The 14,923-nt window shown below is 43.8% G+C and overlaps 1 protein-coding gene across 1 annotated transcript in view; it reads left to right on the forward strand.

The window, feature by feature from the left end:
• Positions 1-14,923, forward strand: part of PCDH15 (protocadherin related 15) — a 2,701,201-nt gene that overhangs the window by 804,088 nt on the left and 1,882,190 nt on the right. The gene's annotated exons all lie outside the window — the stretch shown is intronic.

Here is a 14,923-nt window from a genome sequence, read left to right on the forward strand (position 1 = left end):
TACTTCTAGGGGCTAGATGTAGGTAATCGTGAAATACCGATTCCTTAATACCGAATTTTACCGAATCGGTATTAAGAAATCGGTATCTCCAATGTATGTAAAGATTCGCTAAAAATTACCAAATCGGTATTAATCGGTAAAAAATAGTGATTCGTAATGGATCGGTAAATAAAAAAAATTGAATCCAAATACCCAATCGGTAAATACCGATTCGGTAATTAAAAAAATTGGAAAATGTGGAATCAGCCAATCCTGTGCATCCCAATTACCTCCCAAACAGGAAGTGGCCACACCCAGGCAGCTGCACTGAACCTGGAGCTGACTATGAGGCAGGGAGCTGAGCAGAGAAGCCAGGAGCAACACAGCCTCTACTTGCAAACAAACCCAAGCAAAATGGCAAACCAGGAGAGGGAGAAGGATGGAGAAGAAAGGAAGAGAAAGCAGACGTTTAGCGAGAGGGAGCTGGAGGTCCTAATCAAAGATGTCACCAAGGGCCATGGCAAGTTGTTTGGCAAGCAGTCCCTGCATGTGCCAGAATCGCAAAAAAGACAAATCTGGCTTGCCATCCAGAACAAGATTAATGCCATCGGAGTCACTCAGCGCTCCATTGAGGATATAAAAAAAAAGATGGTATGACCTGAGGAAGACTAGGGAAGACTAGGGAAGACTGCGAAGGCGAGGAAGGCAGAGAGACAGAAGCAGGCAACCAAAACTAGTGGAGGGAGTAGCGGAGCACCTGCACCAACAGCCTTGGAGCTCATGGTTGAGTCCACCCTCCAGCCGGAGAGTGTGAGTGGCGTTGGCGACGCAGACAGCTCGGCCAGAGCTGCCAACAAACAAGGTAAGCTTAATGCACAGCATACCCTGCACCCCCCTCCCCATCCCCAATCCCCAGAGAGGCATAGGGACTCCCACTCCAGTTCATGTTTTACTCATACCTTGCAATGCATTATGAGAGATGTAGTCAGTAGTCAGTAGTAACACATGTTCAGAACTAGCAAATCCAAAGGCATGTGACAGCAATTAGCAAGCAGAGGACAGTCAGTGTGATTGGCAGGCATAATGTTTATTACAATGCAATGCTGCCAGATAAGTGAGCATATCTACATTCTGTCTTCACAGGTGAGACATCTCGCAGTGCAGCAGAGGGGAGCAGAGGGAAGGCACCCAGGCCAGAGGGGAGACAAGAGGAGGAGGACCAGTCGCCTGAAGGGCACACAACCCCATCACCACCACCATCAACGGCACTACCACCACCATCACCACAGCTCCAAACAACGTCACCATCACCACCATCACCTATGCCACAATCTACGCCACCACCACCGTCAGGCAGGCGGTATGCAGTGGCCATCCTCCAGCAGATGGAGGTGTCCGAGGAGGACAGCACAGGGGGCCAGCATTCAACAGTGGCTGAGGATGGCAACAGGCAAGATCACAGTCCCCAACACAGCGTGCCCACACATCTTCCTGACGCAGTAGGGCAAGGGCAGCCAGTCTTCACATCCATGGCGAAGATGACAGTGTGTTCGCTGGATTTGAAGGCAACATGATGAAGGTCCAGCGCCTGCAAGGGATAGCGATCAGGTCATTGCAGCGGGAGATGGCACTCATCGAAAAGGGCATCAGTGCCATTAACACTGCCATGGCTGAGGGAATGAGTGATGTTGCTTTGGCTGTGAGGCAGCTTTACAGCAAGTTGGAGGAGGACCGCCTGTCTAGGCGCAGGGAGAGGCAGGAGCTGGACAAGTACACCAAGGCGGTGAACCGCCTGTCCACTGCAACCTCTCTCATGTGCAGAAGCTCAATAGCCATGCAGGAGGGGATGGCACACTGTTGTCGGAATGTGGCTAGGGGGCTGGTCACAATGACCAATGCTCTTGAACTGCTGCAAACAGGCAAGGTGGCCACTACAGCTGATGGGGGTGAAATTGAGGAGGCTACAAGCTGTTGTAGCATTACGCCCTCTCCTACCGAGACCAGGAGGCACAGCAAACGCCACAGCGCTGGCCATGGACAAACTGGCAGTGCAGACAGTGGGGCAAAGGAACGTGGCAGTGCAGTGCATGAATGCAAGTAATAGAGCCAGCCATGCTATTGTTGTACTGAAATGGGAGATGTAACCCATGGGTGTATGGACACTGCTTCTGATCTTGATGGTGTGCACTGTTCATTAAACAGCATGACTCAAATACAGTAACAGGCTATGTCTCCTTACTCAATCAGAAATAGTTGCTTGTTATCTCAGGCCGTCTGTGTATCCCATTCGGTGTGCTGCCACACCAGCTGCGCCGTGCTCCGGCTGTGGATAGTCCTCACCCTCGTCCTCAAAGTCAGTTAGTTCCACTGCTGTTCCTTTCTTTGTGGCAAGGTTATGCAGCATTGCACATGTTGCTATTATTTTGCAGCAGATGATGGGGCGGTACTGACGTGCACCTCCACTTTTGTGGAAACAACGAAACCTGCTTGTTAGTAGTCCAAAGGTGTGCTCCACAACGTTGCACGTGTTTGTATATGCCACATTGTATCTCCTCTCCCTTGGGGTGGATGGGTTGAGGTATGGAGTTAGTATAAATTACCAGACGGCAAATGCGCTGTCACCTGAATGGGAAAGAAAGTGCCATTAATTTGTGTCACCAATACGTCAACAATACGTTCATCCAAGGTATACATCAGGGAGTGTCGCATTGATTTATCTAGTAGGTATCCTTCTCCGAATTCACCAGCAGCCAGACGTGTATAGATCCCACTGTTCCTGAAAAGGTAGGAGTCATGGGTACTCCCTGGGAATTTGGCCACAATGTCAGTAATGATGAAGTCTGCATCACATATCACCTGCACGTTGATGGAGTGAGTGGATTTGCGGCTGCGGTATATGTATTCTGTAGCTGCAGGTTGGCAGATTGGTATGTGGGTCCCATCGATGCAGCCTATTATATGTGGGAACTGTGCCTTTTGGTAGAAATCCAGCTTTGTCTTCTGCAGCTCAGCCTGTGTGCTGGGGAAGCGTATGTAGTGATGCATTCTCTGCATCATGGCGTCCAGGAAGGAGTTGAGGAAACGGGAGAGGCAGCTCTATGACACACCACCTGCTGCGGCTATCACACCCTGGTAACATCCTGATGCCAGGAGGTGCAGGCAACAGAGTACCTGTACATGTTTAGCTATTGCATGCGCCCTTGGTGTCTGATGCTCCAGGTATGGTTGCAGGTCCCGTATCAGCTCTAGGATGTTGTGTGGGTGTAGCCTGTACCTGTCATGTATTTCTGGCTCAGTCATTTGGAACCGTGTGACACGCAGTCTGTACACACGCTCTTCCCATCTCCAAACCCTCTGTCCTGCTGCTCGCAAATGTAGCCGCCTTGCTATGACGTAGAGGGCTGCCATTGTGTTCACACTGTTGCATTTTGGGCCGGTTTTTATGCACTGCACCTGATTACCACCTGCTCTGGGTCAGTGGTATTTACCAATTCTTAAATAGCGAATTTGTACAAATTTGGTATTACCCAATTTTGGTACATCGCATTACCTACTTTTTACCGATTCCTCATTTACCGATTCAGTATTTTGGGGTTTCGGTGTCGGCCGATCGGTAAGTAAGGAATCGGTAACTGATTTCCCTTAAATATAACGATTCGTTATTACCGATGGCATTCCGTAAAAAGTACTTTCAAATTTTGAAATTCTTATCCAAATTATAATTGAAATAGTTTGAAGACTTCTTTGCATTGAGCGTTGACTTCAAACACACTTCAAGATGAAAACAAACAATATGGAAACATTTCTATGGGTCAGAAAACAGGATCTTGGGTGGCTAGCAAGGATGCGCTGGCCCACAAGTAAACCTCAAGATGTCCACCGTCTCCAAAGTTTGTGAGAGTTCTGTGGCTTTGTGGGAAATGCAGTTTCATTAACTGTGCTCCTGCACCTTTACATAGTAGACACGCTAAAGAAGCAAAGCCTTTCACCTTGTGGTGCTGTTGGTCTGGGTGCACTAGCAATCTTTAATTCCCTGGAATAAGCATGGCACATGTGAGTTTGCACTACTGCACTTGTAAGCGTGCCAAGCATTGAAAGGTCTGTGTATACTACAGATCATGCCAACCACTTTCATTGTCACTGCATCATCTCTTTGTCCTTGACTTTCTTCAACCACAGAAATCCTTCCCACAACACCGGCCATTGCCCTGCATGAATCACTCAGCTGACATTCAAAGAACTCCTGTGGGAGCACAACTTGATACTTATGAACAGCTTTAGGTATCGCCACTTAACCATCATCTTCAAAAGTCCTGTTTTGCACCGTTTTCTCAAAACTACTTTAGAGCAAATGAACCTGCAATATTCCTGAGAACGGTCAGGCTCAGTTACTACACCATGAAAGTACTGCAATGTTTAATTTGTGCTTTGTCTGAACTTACGGCATTTTAGTCAACTGGCCAGCCCCCTCTCCCTATTCTTTTAAAAAAAAAAGACTGGCTTGCTCACTGCATCACTGCAGTTGACAACAGGTGGTATGCCTCACCACATTGAAAGATCACTAGTCTACACTGGCCTCACTCCACAAGGGTTTGTTCTTGCAGTTTAGCACTGGTTGGTTCATGTATGTATGGCTCTGCTCACGTCAGTGATGTGGGCAGGTAATCATTTATAACTTGGAGTGATGTACTGCAACATCATGACAAGGCCAGGCTGTTGCATCATTTTAAGTTACATTTTGTGTTGCTTGTCTCTTCTCTTTGTGCAACTTCCACACCCAGACATACTGGCCAAGTGACCAATACTAATCCATTCCTGAGCCTTAAGGTCACCAGGTGTTTCAAGCCTGCTCACTGCTGTGAGTCCCGGCGTGGTCTCCAGCTTTATCATTTCAGAATCACTACAGTTGTCACTAATAGTGTCTCTACTGTTTTTTAGTTGTGATTTTCTTTGTAAAGATTCTTTTTATTATTTTCCAAATCAGAAATGTTCAATACATATAAATTCAGATTCAAACATAGGGGAAATACCCCAATAAGAAAAAGATGACAAAAATTGAACATTCGAATTATAGAGAATCACATAGAACAGCATGATTACCATGGAGATCAACTAGTAAAAATTAATTTAATCAAAAATATAGTTTAAAAAAGAATCCCAGTTAAAGCCTACCCAAGTGGAATCAATTTTCTTCAGAGAGGAGAGACCTTTAGCGTTGGGCAAAGCCGTTTCAGAGTCGTAGATTTGCCGAAGTGAAGGCCACCACTCAGCTGGCTTTCAAGGGGAGGAAGAAACCCATGACCTTGCAATGCAGAGCTGAGAACAAACTATTATTATTGAACACAATCATTTGATACCCTCATCATGTTCAAATTTAACTCTCATTAGTATCTTTAAGAGAGATAATTGAACTTGAAAGCCTAAACCGGATGATATTAGCGTGTCACACCATCGCAAAATTTCTGTAAAGCAGGGCACATGGCAAACATATGTACAATATCTGCAGCTAACTAGCCGCACTTAGAACATCTGGGAACGTATTACAATAAGTGCCCTGGGTGCAATGGGCGTTTGAGCCTGCTTTGCGTGCCCCGGGGCACTTTGGTATTATAGAATGGGGCATAGAATGGGGCGCAGACGCTTGGGTCAAATGCACTGCGCAAGACATGTGGATAGCCCTGCAGTTTTGGAGATTTAGATACTAGTATGGGGAGCAAAGAAGGGATGGGAGATGGGGAATTTCAGTGTGAGAGAGCCTGTAGTTTGTAACATATTTGGTTACTAACTATTCTTTTAAAAAAGGCCATGGTTATATATTTACCTGATCTCCACAGTAATGTTCTATAGGTAGAAATTGGTGCTAGGGATGAGCGATGTCTTGTCCAGATGTAGCTTTATCTAATTTCCAAGTACACACTCATAGCTGGTAGATGGACAGAAGCGGACGATATGGAGAAAGGGAAGAGAATATCGAACGAAAGCTAGTCAACGTTGTATCTGTGTTTATATATATTGTCAGAAATACGTATTATTCTGACCCAACACAGTTCTAGTGTTGTGTTCGGGTGCGCAATATAAATACCTGGGTGTTTCCAGATGGAGCAGGCAATGTATGTAGCGCAGAGGTAGATAGTTCTAAAAACGTTGATATCAGTGTTGCTGGTAGGACAAAATAAAAGCGTGCATAAAAAGTAATATTAGTGATAGGGAGACATACGCTTGATAATTACTAGAAATGTCTTAGTTGTTGCGGACTATATCCATTAATTGGAATTATGTAGCGAGAAAGGGTGCTAAATGTCTCATTTACCTTTGACGTGTAAGCGATATAAATGATTTCAGTTTCGGTACATATCGCCCGGTATATGTTGACTCGAAGGATAGGTGGAAGACGTCTCTGTAAAGAGAGTCACGATTGAGGGTCAGTTCAGTTTAAATCTCAATCCGTGATGAAGCATAATGCGAGAAGTCTCAGAGCGCCCAGCGAAACGGGATTCTTACCTTGAATAAGTAGACGAAAAACGGACAGCAGGGTGGTGCTGCTCCGACGTTCGTGTTGTGGGGACCCGACCTCCACACGAAAAGAAGATAGCCGCCGGGTAATTGGTATCCGATTTAAAGGCAATTCTTGGCGCGAAAGTCCCGGCATTACTGCTGATGTCGGTAGATCTAAAAGAGGGACTACTAGGGAGATAGAAGTCCTAGATGTATCCCAATCTAAAATGGCGCCTAAACATTCTCGGGTTTTCAATCATTTTGGAGTTTACAGTCGTTTCTAAAATGATAGCGGTTTCCTATTTAATGGATATATAACTTTTATAGAGCCAGGTATTATAAGGCACAATAATGAGCTATTAGGAATATTCTTTTTAAATTTTTAAAGATGGTCCATCCTTGACCGAAATGTTGGTACTATTTATTATTAGGTATATAGATGTAATTCAAACATATACCCATTTATAGAAATGGGGGGCTCGTACGAAAGAAACATCATTTATTGTGTATGTTTCTCATTACTGATGCTGGTTAGCTCAAAGGAAGGACTCAGTGGAGGATGGTGGTTTTACGTGTATGCTCTTTCAAGATGGTGCTTGAAAACACTCGACATATCATTTTATGGAACAGGGCGTCTCCATTCATCGGAGATATATGAAGTTTATTGATCTGAATATTGTACATACTCATAGTTATTTAAGAACCCCCCGGGGTTACGGTTGGTTCTCACTCAGGACTGATTCAGTGTGGCTCTATATTATTGGTCACGTCTATCAATAGATATATTTGTATCAATTATATACATATATGTAAGCCAACACGGGGGAGTGATATGACTTCCTAAATATATTAGCTGATTCCTAGTTGGTAGATTCCTAGTTAGTAGCATAGAGTGATTACATGATATTACTCATGTCTTTCATACGATCGATATGTATAAGACGCATAGGTACTAAGAATAACCATTGTGGTGAAGGTATAGCTTTCTAAATAGGTACGGAAATTCCTGGTTTCATGGCAGATTCGCAAAAACGTGACACAGAAAAGAAACCTAGAGGTGACTCAAAATAGGATACTAAAGGATGGCATTCTCCCAGGGAATTTCGGCATTAAGGGGCCCTTCTTGAAAGTTCCCAGGGAGAAAATCCAAAACACCTCCCTTTTCTTTCTGACTTGATCACCACCTTTGTTATTTGGGAGTCTAATTTTTTCCAAAATGCGCCATTTAAAGTCATCTAGAGCATGGCGATTTTCATTAAAATGTTTCACTAAAGGGGCTAGTTGTTTGTGTGTGCGAATAGCTGACCTATGTTCTGTAAGCCTGGTTTGGACCGACCTTGAGGTTTCACCTACATAGCCAAGCTGGCATGGGCACAAAATAAAATAAATACAGTTCATAGTTTTACAGTTCCACATGTCTTGGGCAGAGGTCCGACAGCCATTATGTTAAAAAAACTCACCTTCAATGATGTTACTGCAGGATTTACAAGATGAGCATTTGACAGTGCCTCTAACAGGAAAGTTGTTACTGTAAAGCAGGGCACATGGCAAACATATGTACAATATCTGCAGCTAACTAGCCGCACTTAGAACATCTGGGGACGTATTACAATAAGTGCCCTGGGTGCAATGGGCGTTTGAGCCTGCTTTGCGTGCCCCGGGGCACTTTGGTATTATAGAATGGGGCATAGAATGGGGCGCAGACGCTTGTGCACCCCCTTCTGTAATACAGATAGTGCTGGCGCACTTAAAGTGCTACCTTAAGAGTGTGTTCCCTCATTTGCAGAGAGGCGTGCCCTATGCAAATGAGGTAATTTCTTTGACTCTGCACCCGTGCCATAATACAGATGCAGCCGCGAGTCAAAGCAGCCCTCAGGAGGCGTTCTGACAGTGCGCCATTTTAAAGGTGGTGCACTTTCAGCGTGCCTCCTGAGAGCAGCCCTCTTCAGGGTATAAAGGGGGTCCCATGGACCCCCCAGACATTCTCTTGGAGGCGTGTGCAGTCACTGACAGCACGCTTCTGCAAGGGGATCTCCTTTACCCTGTAAAAGTGCAGGTGTGTGCCGCCTGCACTGTGAAAATATAGAGCATCTGCTCCGTGTTTTCACATGTAGATGCTGCCCTGGGGGCAGTGCATACATCCTAAAATGGTTCATTAGGATTGTTTGCGCCCGGCACACCTTTTAAAAGGAGCACTGGGGGCAAACAATCACAATGCATAATACGGCCCCTCGTCATATCGGTGCCAATGTTCGTACACCATTTTGAGATTTTTTTCCAGGGTATAATACAATAATATAATAAGCAGATAGTCTTAAAATGTTGTAGTATTAGGTTCATAGAGTGTACTGAACAGTCAACTATTTCAAGCGTGCTCTGAATCAAAGCGACAAGAATATCAGAGGATAGCAATCTGTTCCACGTTGCCGCTAGTAATGTATTATCATCAGTAATATACTTGCATAGATCTTGATAAATTGTGCTCTTTGAAGGTTTCCTAGCTGGCATACATATTTGCAGCATGTTTACAAGTAATCTGTGACTTGTAAGTACTTAAAAAATAAGTTATTAGGGAGATCAAAAGAGGCCTGTAGCCGCAAAAATGATCAAAATCCATTTAGATTGTAGAATTGCACGATAGTCTGAACCCCAAATCATGCCCCATCCTTGCTGACGGAATCCTCAAATACTTGTGGGAAGGCAAGTTTATCTCAGAGTGGCATATCTTTATTTAGCATTGCTATAGAAATTTTGATGCAGATTTCCTGCCATATACTTATGATGTCCCTTACAACTTTAAATCATACCCTTTTGTGATATTTAGGATCCCCCAAACTAACAAAAAAAGCCTAAACTCATGCCCCCAATGCTAGCTGATATCCAAAAGCTGATGTATCTGGTTATTCCAGGAATAACAAACTATGTAAGAGACTGGGGACTACTGCCCAGAAATATAACTTAAAATTAGAATTCTGCAGCCCCCCACCCCTTGCTTATACGGGAGTTTCATAAAGCAAATTGCACGTCTAGCCCGCCTGAAACCTCATATAAAACTATCAATAACGCCTTAAAAAATTAATCAGGGACCGCAGTTGAATTGCCCTGAAGAAGTACATAACTTTGGGAAGGACATTCATGTTATTGATGTTACGGCAACCATTGATACTAATCAGGAGTTTATTTGAAAGGAAAAATTTTGGACATAACTGAAAGTAACACGGGTTCATAATTTAATTTAAAAATACCATCAACCCTAATGCATAATTTAATACCAAGGTATACAGCTGTTGCAGAAACCATTGGGTTGGTAGATCTGGGTTCTAATTCAAGTACCTGCATTTTGAGTACATTAAGCTTGTTCCCACAGAATGTTCCAAACCTAGATGCCTCATTTTAGCAAAATTAAAGACTTGAAGCAAAAATGGCAACAGCAACAGCATATGCAGTTAGTTTAAGGTCACAAGCAACAAAAGTCAGAGGCTGAATGCCTGCATTCATATGCAGCGATTTCAAGTATGGGTCAACATAAAGAGCAAATAAGAGGGGGAGAGCGGACACCCCTGCCAGGTACCACAACAGATCTTAGCACCAAGGGGCTTTTATAGTGACTAAACCAATTTAATGAATCCGTCCCCAATGCAAAATGCACCCAGCGTGGCCCACAAAATGCCCCACACAACACTGTCAGAAGCCTTCTCTGTGTCTAATAATATTATGCCTATTCTAGTATTAGATTTTTCTGCAGCACTGTGTGCCAAAATTGCAGTGTGGCGAGTAGTGTTTCTGCCAGGTTACCTACCTATGCTGCTGTTGAGAAACTGACCCTGGGAGGAGAGGAGAGGAGTGAGTCATGTAGCTAAGATTTTGGCAAATAGCCTTGTGACTGTATTTCACAAGGAGATGGGTCGATGTGAACACATTTCCTCTAGTAGCTTGCCTTTCTTCAAAAATATGACAACATTATATATACTCCAAGTGTCTTGTAGATATATTAAATCACCTTAATATTTTCATAGCTATTATATCTTTAAGCACTTTGTAAAACTCTAGAGGTATGGCAACATCGTCTGCCGCTTTGCAAGAGGGCAGGGCGGCAAGAACAGCCTCAATTTCGGCCATAGAAAACATAACAGAAATGTAGATCAGTAGCGACCCATGAGGAAAGCATGGTCGGGTAGGGCGGGGAAGGGCAGGGGTGGGGGGATGAAAGTGACAAATGACCGGATAGGGAATGTAAAATAAATAATTAAATAAAACCACTTATCTTGCGCTCTCCGCATCGCCAACTCAGCGAACGCAAGGTAAGTGGCTAGTTCATTAAGAGAGATCCAAGTTTTAGACATGCGTGGGATAACAACATGGTTAGTAGAGTCAATGACGTAATCTATAACACAATTAAAATCTCCCATTATAATCATCGCCCAGATCAGTGTAGCAATCCAAGAGAGGGCATATCCAATACCCCAAGTTCATCAAAATTTCGCCCAATGACCACATGTATAACACATTTCTAACAATGTAGTACCAGCAGTGCAATCACTCATCTCCCCAATGGATCCAAGACAGTTTTCAGTACCTTGAACTCAAAACTCTTTGCAGACTTTATAGTCACCTCCAGTATAGAAACAGATTGTGAAGTGCAGATAATTGTATTGTAGCCCAACTGACTAAATAATAGACGATCCTTGTATGCCAGATACTGTCACAGATAGTAGTTGTGGTTTATACATCTTTATTTCCTCCCACACTAGCTGTCACTTACTGCATGAGTTTAGGACAGAGCCATTCCAACAAATGTATTGTATCCTAGCCATAATGCTTAGCAGCTATGCTAAGATATCATCCCATATTTCAGACAAATATTCCGGCAAACCAAAAATGATACAAGTTCAACTAACCTATTAAGAACATTCTGACTTATTTCACCTCCACTCTCCCCCACAATTAAAAGTATTAGCCTCCTGCTGAGGAAACCTTGCAAAACTCTACAATTCCATCCATTACCTCACACCAAAACAACCCTATGTCCTTAGAAAGGAATCTTCCCAACCCCCTAAGCAGTACCCTGAGAAGCTGCAACCTTCAACAACATGCCTCCTCACTCATGAAACAACCACTAGCATCTCCATCAGAAAGAGAAATTAGCTATGAGGTACTTCTAGTGAGGTAACAAATTACAATTAGCTGGTAGGTGTAACCAGTAAGAGGAGAAGACAAAAGGAGAGAATAGGAGGAGTGAGGATCATAAACAAGAATTTAAGTATTATAAAGCAACATCGCAGAAAGAAAATAAATGGCAAAGTCCGACTAACAGCATATTTTTCCTAAATACTGAAGCCTTAGATCTATGAGGAGGACCCATTCGAGTGATTTAAAGTCTGTGCACCATCCACTTCTGAGTAGCACATATGAATCCATCCATCCTTGAAATTCTTGAGCCCAGCTGGCTCTTGCAGGAATCATTGGGACCCAACAGCCAGAGGGTCTATGATTTGATGTGTCATCCAGCAATGATCCATGGTAGACTTACACAGATGTGACTGGACTACAATTGATATGGCATCGCCTGCCTTAAGACAAAGTTCCCCACATAGAATAAAATTGGACGAGACTAGGTTGACATGACATTGGCTGTATTATGATTATGGTTGAGCGCAAGGTGGTGGGCACGCTATATTTGTGAGTCCATATCCCAATCCATGAGATCAGGAAATGCCTTCCAGAAAAACTGGACAATATACTACCAGGGGTCATCGCCCTCTTTCCCTTACGGTATTCCAAACATCCTGAGATTATTTCTCCACTGACGATTCTCCATGTCTCTGATTTTAGACTGAAGCTACTCCAGCTGTATATCGTAGTCCCCAATGTATTTGGTTGTATCTGTACCCACCTCCTCGTCATTGGTGACCCATTGTTGTAGCTCATCAATGTCATTGGTAACAGTTGTAATCTTGCCAGATACTTCAAGTCGTGATTGCTACATTTTCACATTATCCACTCTTGTTTGAGCATAATGTGATTGTGCCTCTGACTGTTGTAACTAAGATTGCCAGCAAGGATGATTCTTTAGGATCATCTTCCACACTGACTTCCTTAGGGACCAATAGTGTAGAATAACCTGAGGGCATACTGCAAGGAGAGTCAAAACTATTGCTGGATATTGGACCAGTTTAATGATTGGGATGTGTAGGAGGGGACTGTTGTTCCACAGGCTGCTTGTCCTCACATGTCATTGAGTGGACTGCAGACAAGCAGGAAATACGGGCTTTCACCTGATGTTAGGTCCATGGTGTTGTCAATACCATTGCTATCAAAAGGATGATCAGAGATGTGGGAAGGGACTGAGACAGCAGCGGAGCTTGTTAGCAGGTCAGAATCCACTGCCTGCTGTGGGGGAACTGTAGTAGATTGCTCTAGAGAACTAGCCATATCTTCCCAGTTAGCCACCCCTGTTGGGCCCCCAGCCACGCCCTCCTGTTTGCCCAAAGTGCAGACCTTAGAACTCACTGTTTTGATGAAAGGCTGAGAGCCCTGGTTAATTGCAGGAGTTTTTAATGGCTGGTAGAAAGTGTGATTTATTTGCACAAAGATACTGGGAGTTGAAATCTTGTTGCAAACCAAGAAAATCCAGGGGCGCTGCAACAATGGTGCCTCCGTCTGCCAATGAGGCAGGAGTAAAGGGTGCAGTCAGAGCAATCCCTTAAGTTTAGGCAGCGGCCATTCACACCTCTGCCAGCTAGATCTCTTCACTGAGGGCAGACTGCTCCTTGCTACCAGCTTGAATAAAGTCTTTTGCTGTGACAGATTTAGGAAACTTTGATATGTGGCAGCCAACCTGGGCGATAACAGGGTCGCTAGCTATTACCTGGAGGCTACCCCTGTACTCACTTGATTTAGTGTTACTCGACTTCTGCATGTCACCCCTTTGCTGTATTGCGGGCTGCCATTAAAGTAATGGGGTGACCCTGAAGGTACTGGACCTGGGTAGTAACTAATATAAACAAACAATGGTCCGAGACCAATCTATTTCATGAAAGCAATAGGTCAAAACTTATTCAATTAGAGGCGTATGTTATCTTAACGAACCTTACTCAATTAATGAAGAACAGAAAATAGGCAACAGCAACAAGCTCCAAATATATGCAATATTTTAATCTATTGTCATAATGATTGGGATGTGTAGGAGGGGACTGTTGTTCCACAGGCTGCTTGTCCTCACATGTCATTGAGTGGACTGCAGACAAGCAGGAAATACGGGCTTTCACCTGATGTTAGGTCCATGGTGTTGTCAATACCATTGCTATCAAAAGGATGATCAGAGATGTGGGAAGGGACTGAGACAGCAGCGGAGCTTGTTAGCAGGTCAGAATCCACTGCCTGCTGTGGGGGAACTGTAGTAGATTGCTCTAGAGAACTAGCCATATCTTCCCAGTTAGCCACCCCTGTTGGGCCCCCAGCCACGCCCTCCTGTTTGCCCAAAGTGCAGACCTTAGAACTCACTGTTTTGATGAAAGGCTGAGAGCCCTGGTTAATTGCAGGAGTTTTTAATGGCTGGTAGAAAGTGTGATTTATTTGCACAAAGATACTGGGAGTTGAAATCTTGTTGCAAACCAAGAAAATCCAGGGGCGCTGCAACAATGGTGCCTCCGTCTGCCAATGAGGCAGGAGTAAAGGGTGCAGTCAGAGCAATCCCTTAAGTTTAGGCAGCGGCCATTCACACCTCTGCCAGCTAGATCTCTTCACTGAGGGCAGACTGCTCCTTGCTACCAGCTTGAATAAAGTCTTTTGCTGTGACAGATTTAGGAAACTTTGATATGTGGCAGCCAACCTGGGCGATAACAGGGTCGCTAGCTATTACCTGGAGGCTACCCCTGTACTCACTTGATTTAGTGTTACTCGACTTCTGCATGTCACCCCTTTGCTGTATTGCGGGCTGCCATTAAAGTAATGGGGTGACCCTGAAGGTACTGGACCTGGGTAGTAACTAATATAAACAAACAATGGTCCGAGACCAATCTATTTCATGAAAGCAATAGGTCAAAACTTATTCAATTAGAGGCGTATGTTATCTTAACGAACCTTACTCAATTAATGAAGAACAGAAAATAGGCAACAGCAACAAGCTCCAAATATATGCAATATTTTAATCTATTGTCATAATGAAAAGCCAATTCACAGTAGTATGTACATTTTATATACAATGCCCCGTATCAAGAGCGTGCAGTAGAGAAAAAAGAAGTGTCAAAAGGGCGTGATCGTGATAAGATGAAAGGAAAAGAAATCACACAGAGTATGTAAAAATTATTCTCAATGATTCAGAAAAAACACCAGCCAATGAAGACCGGAACAATATATCCTGGCCACTTCAATAAGTCAGTATGCAGTCCTTAATGCTATTCATAAGACATGAGATGTATAAATGTCTGCACTATATCATAGAGGGGGA

The sequence above is a fragment of the Lissotriton vulgaris genome, chromosome 5 (assembly GCF_964263255.1).
Source record: "Lissotriton vulgaris chromosome 5, aLisVul1.2, whole genome shotgun sequence".
NCBI classification, from domain to species: domain Eukaryota; kingdom Metazoa; phylum Chordata; class Amphibia; order Caudata; family Salamandridae; genus Lissotriton; species Lissotriton vulgaris.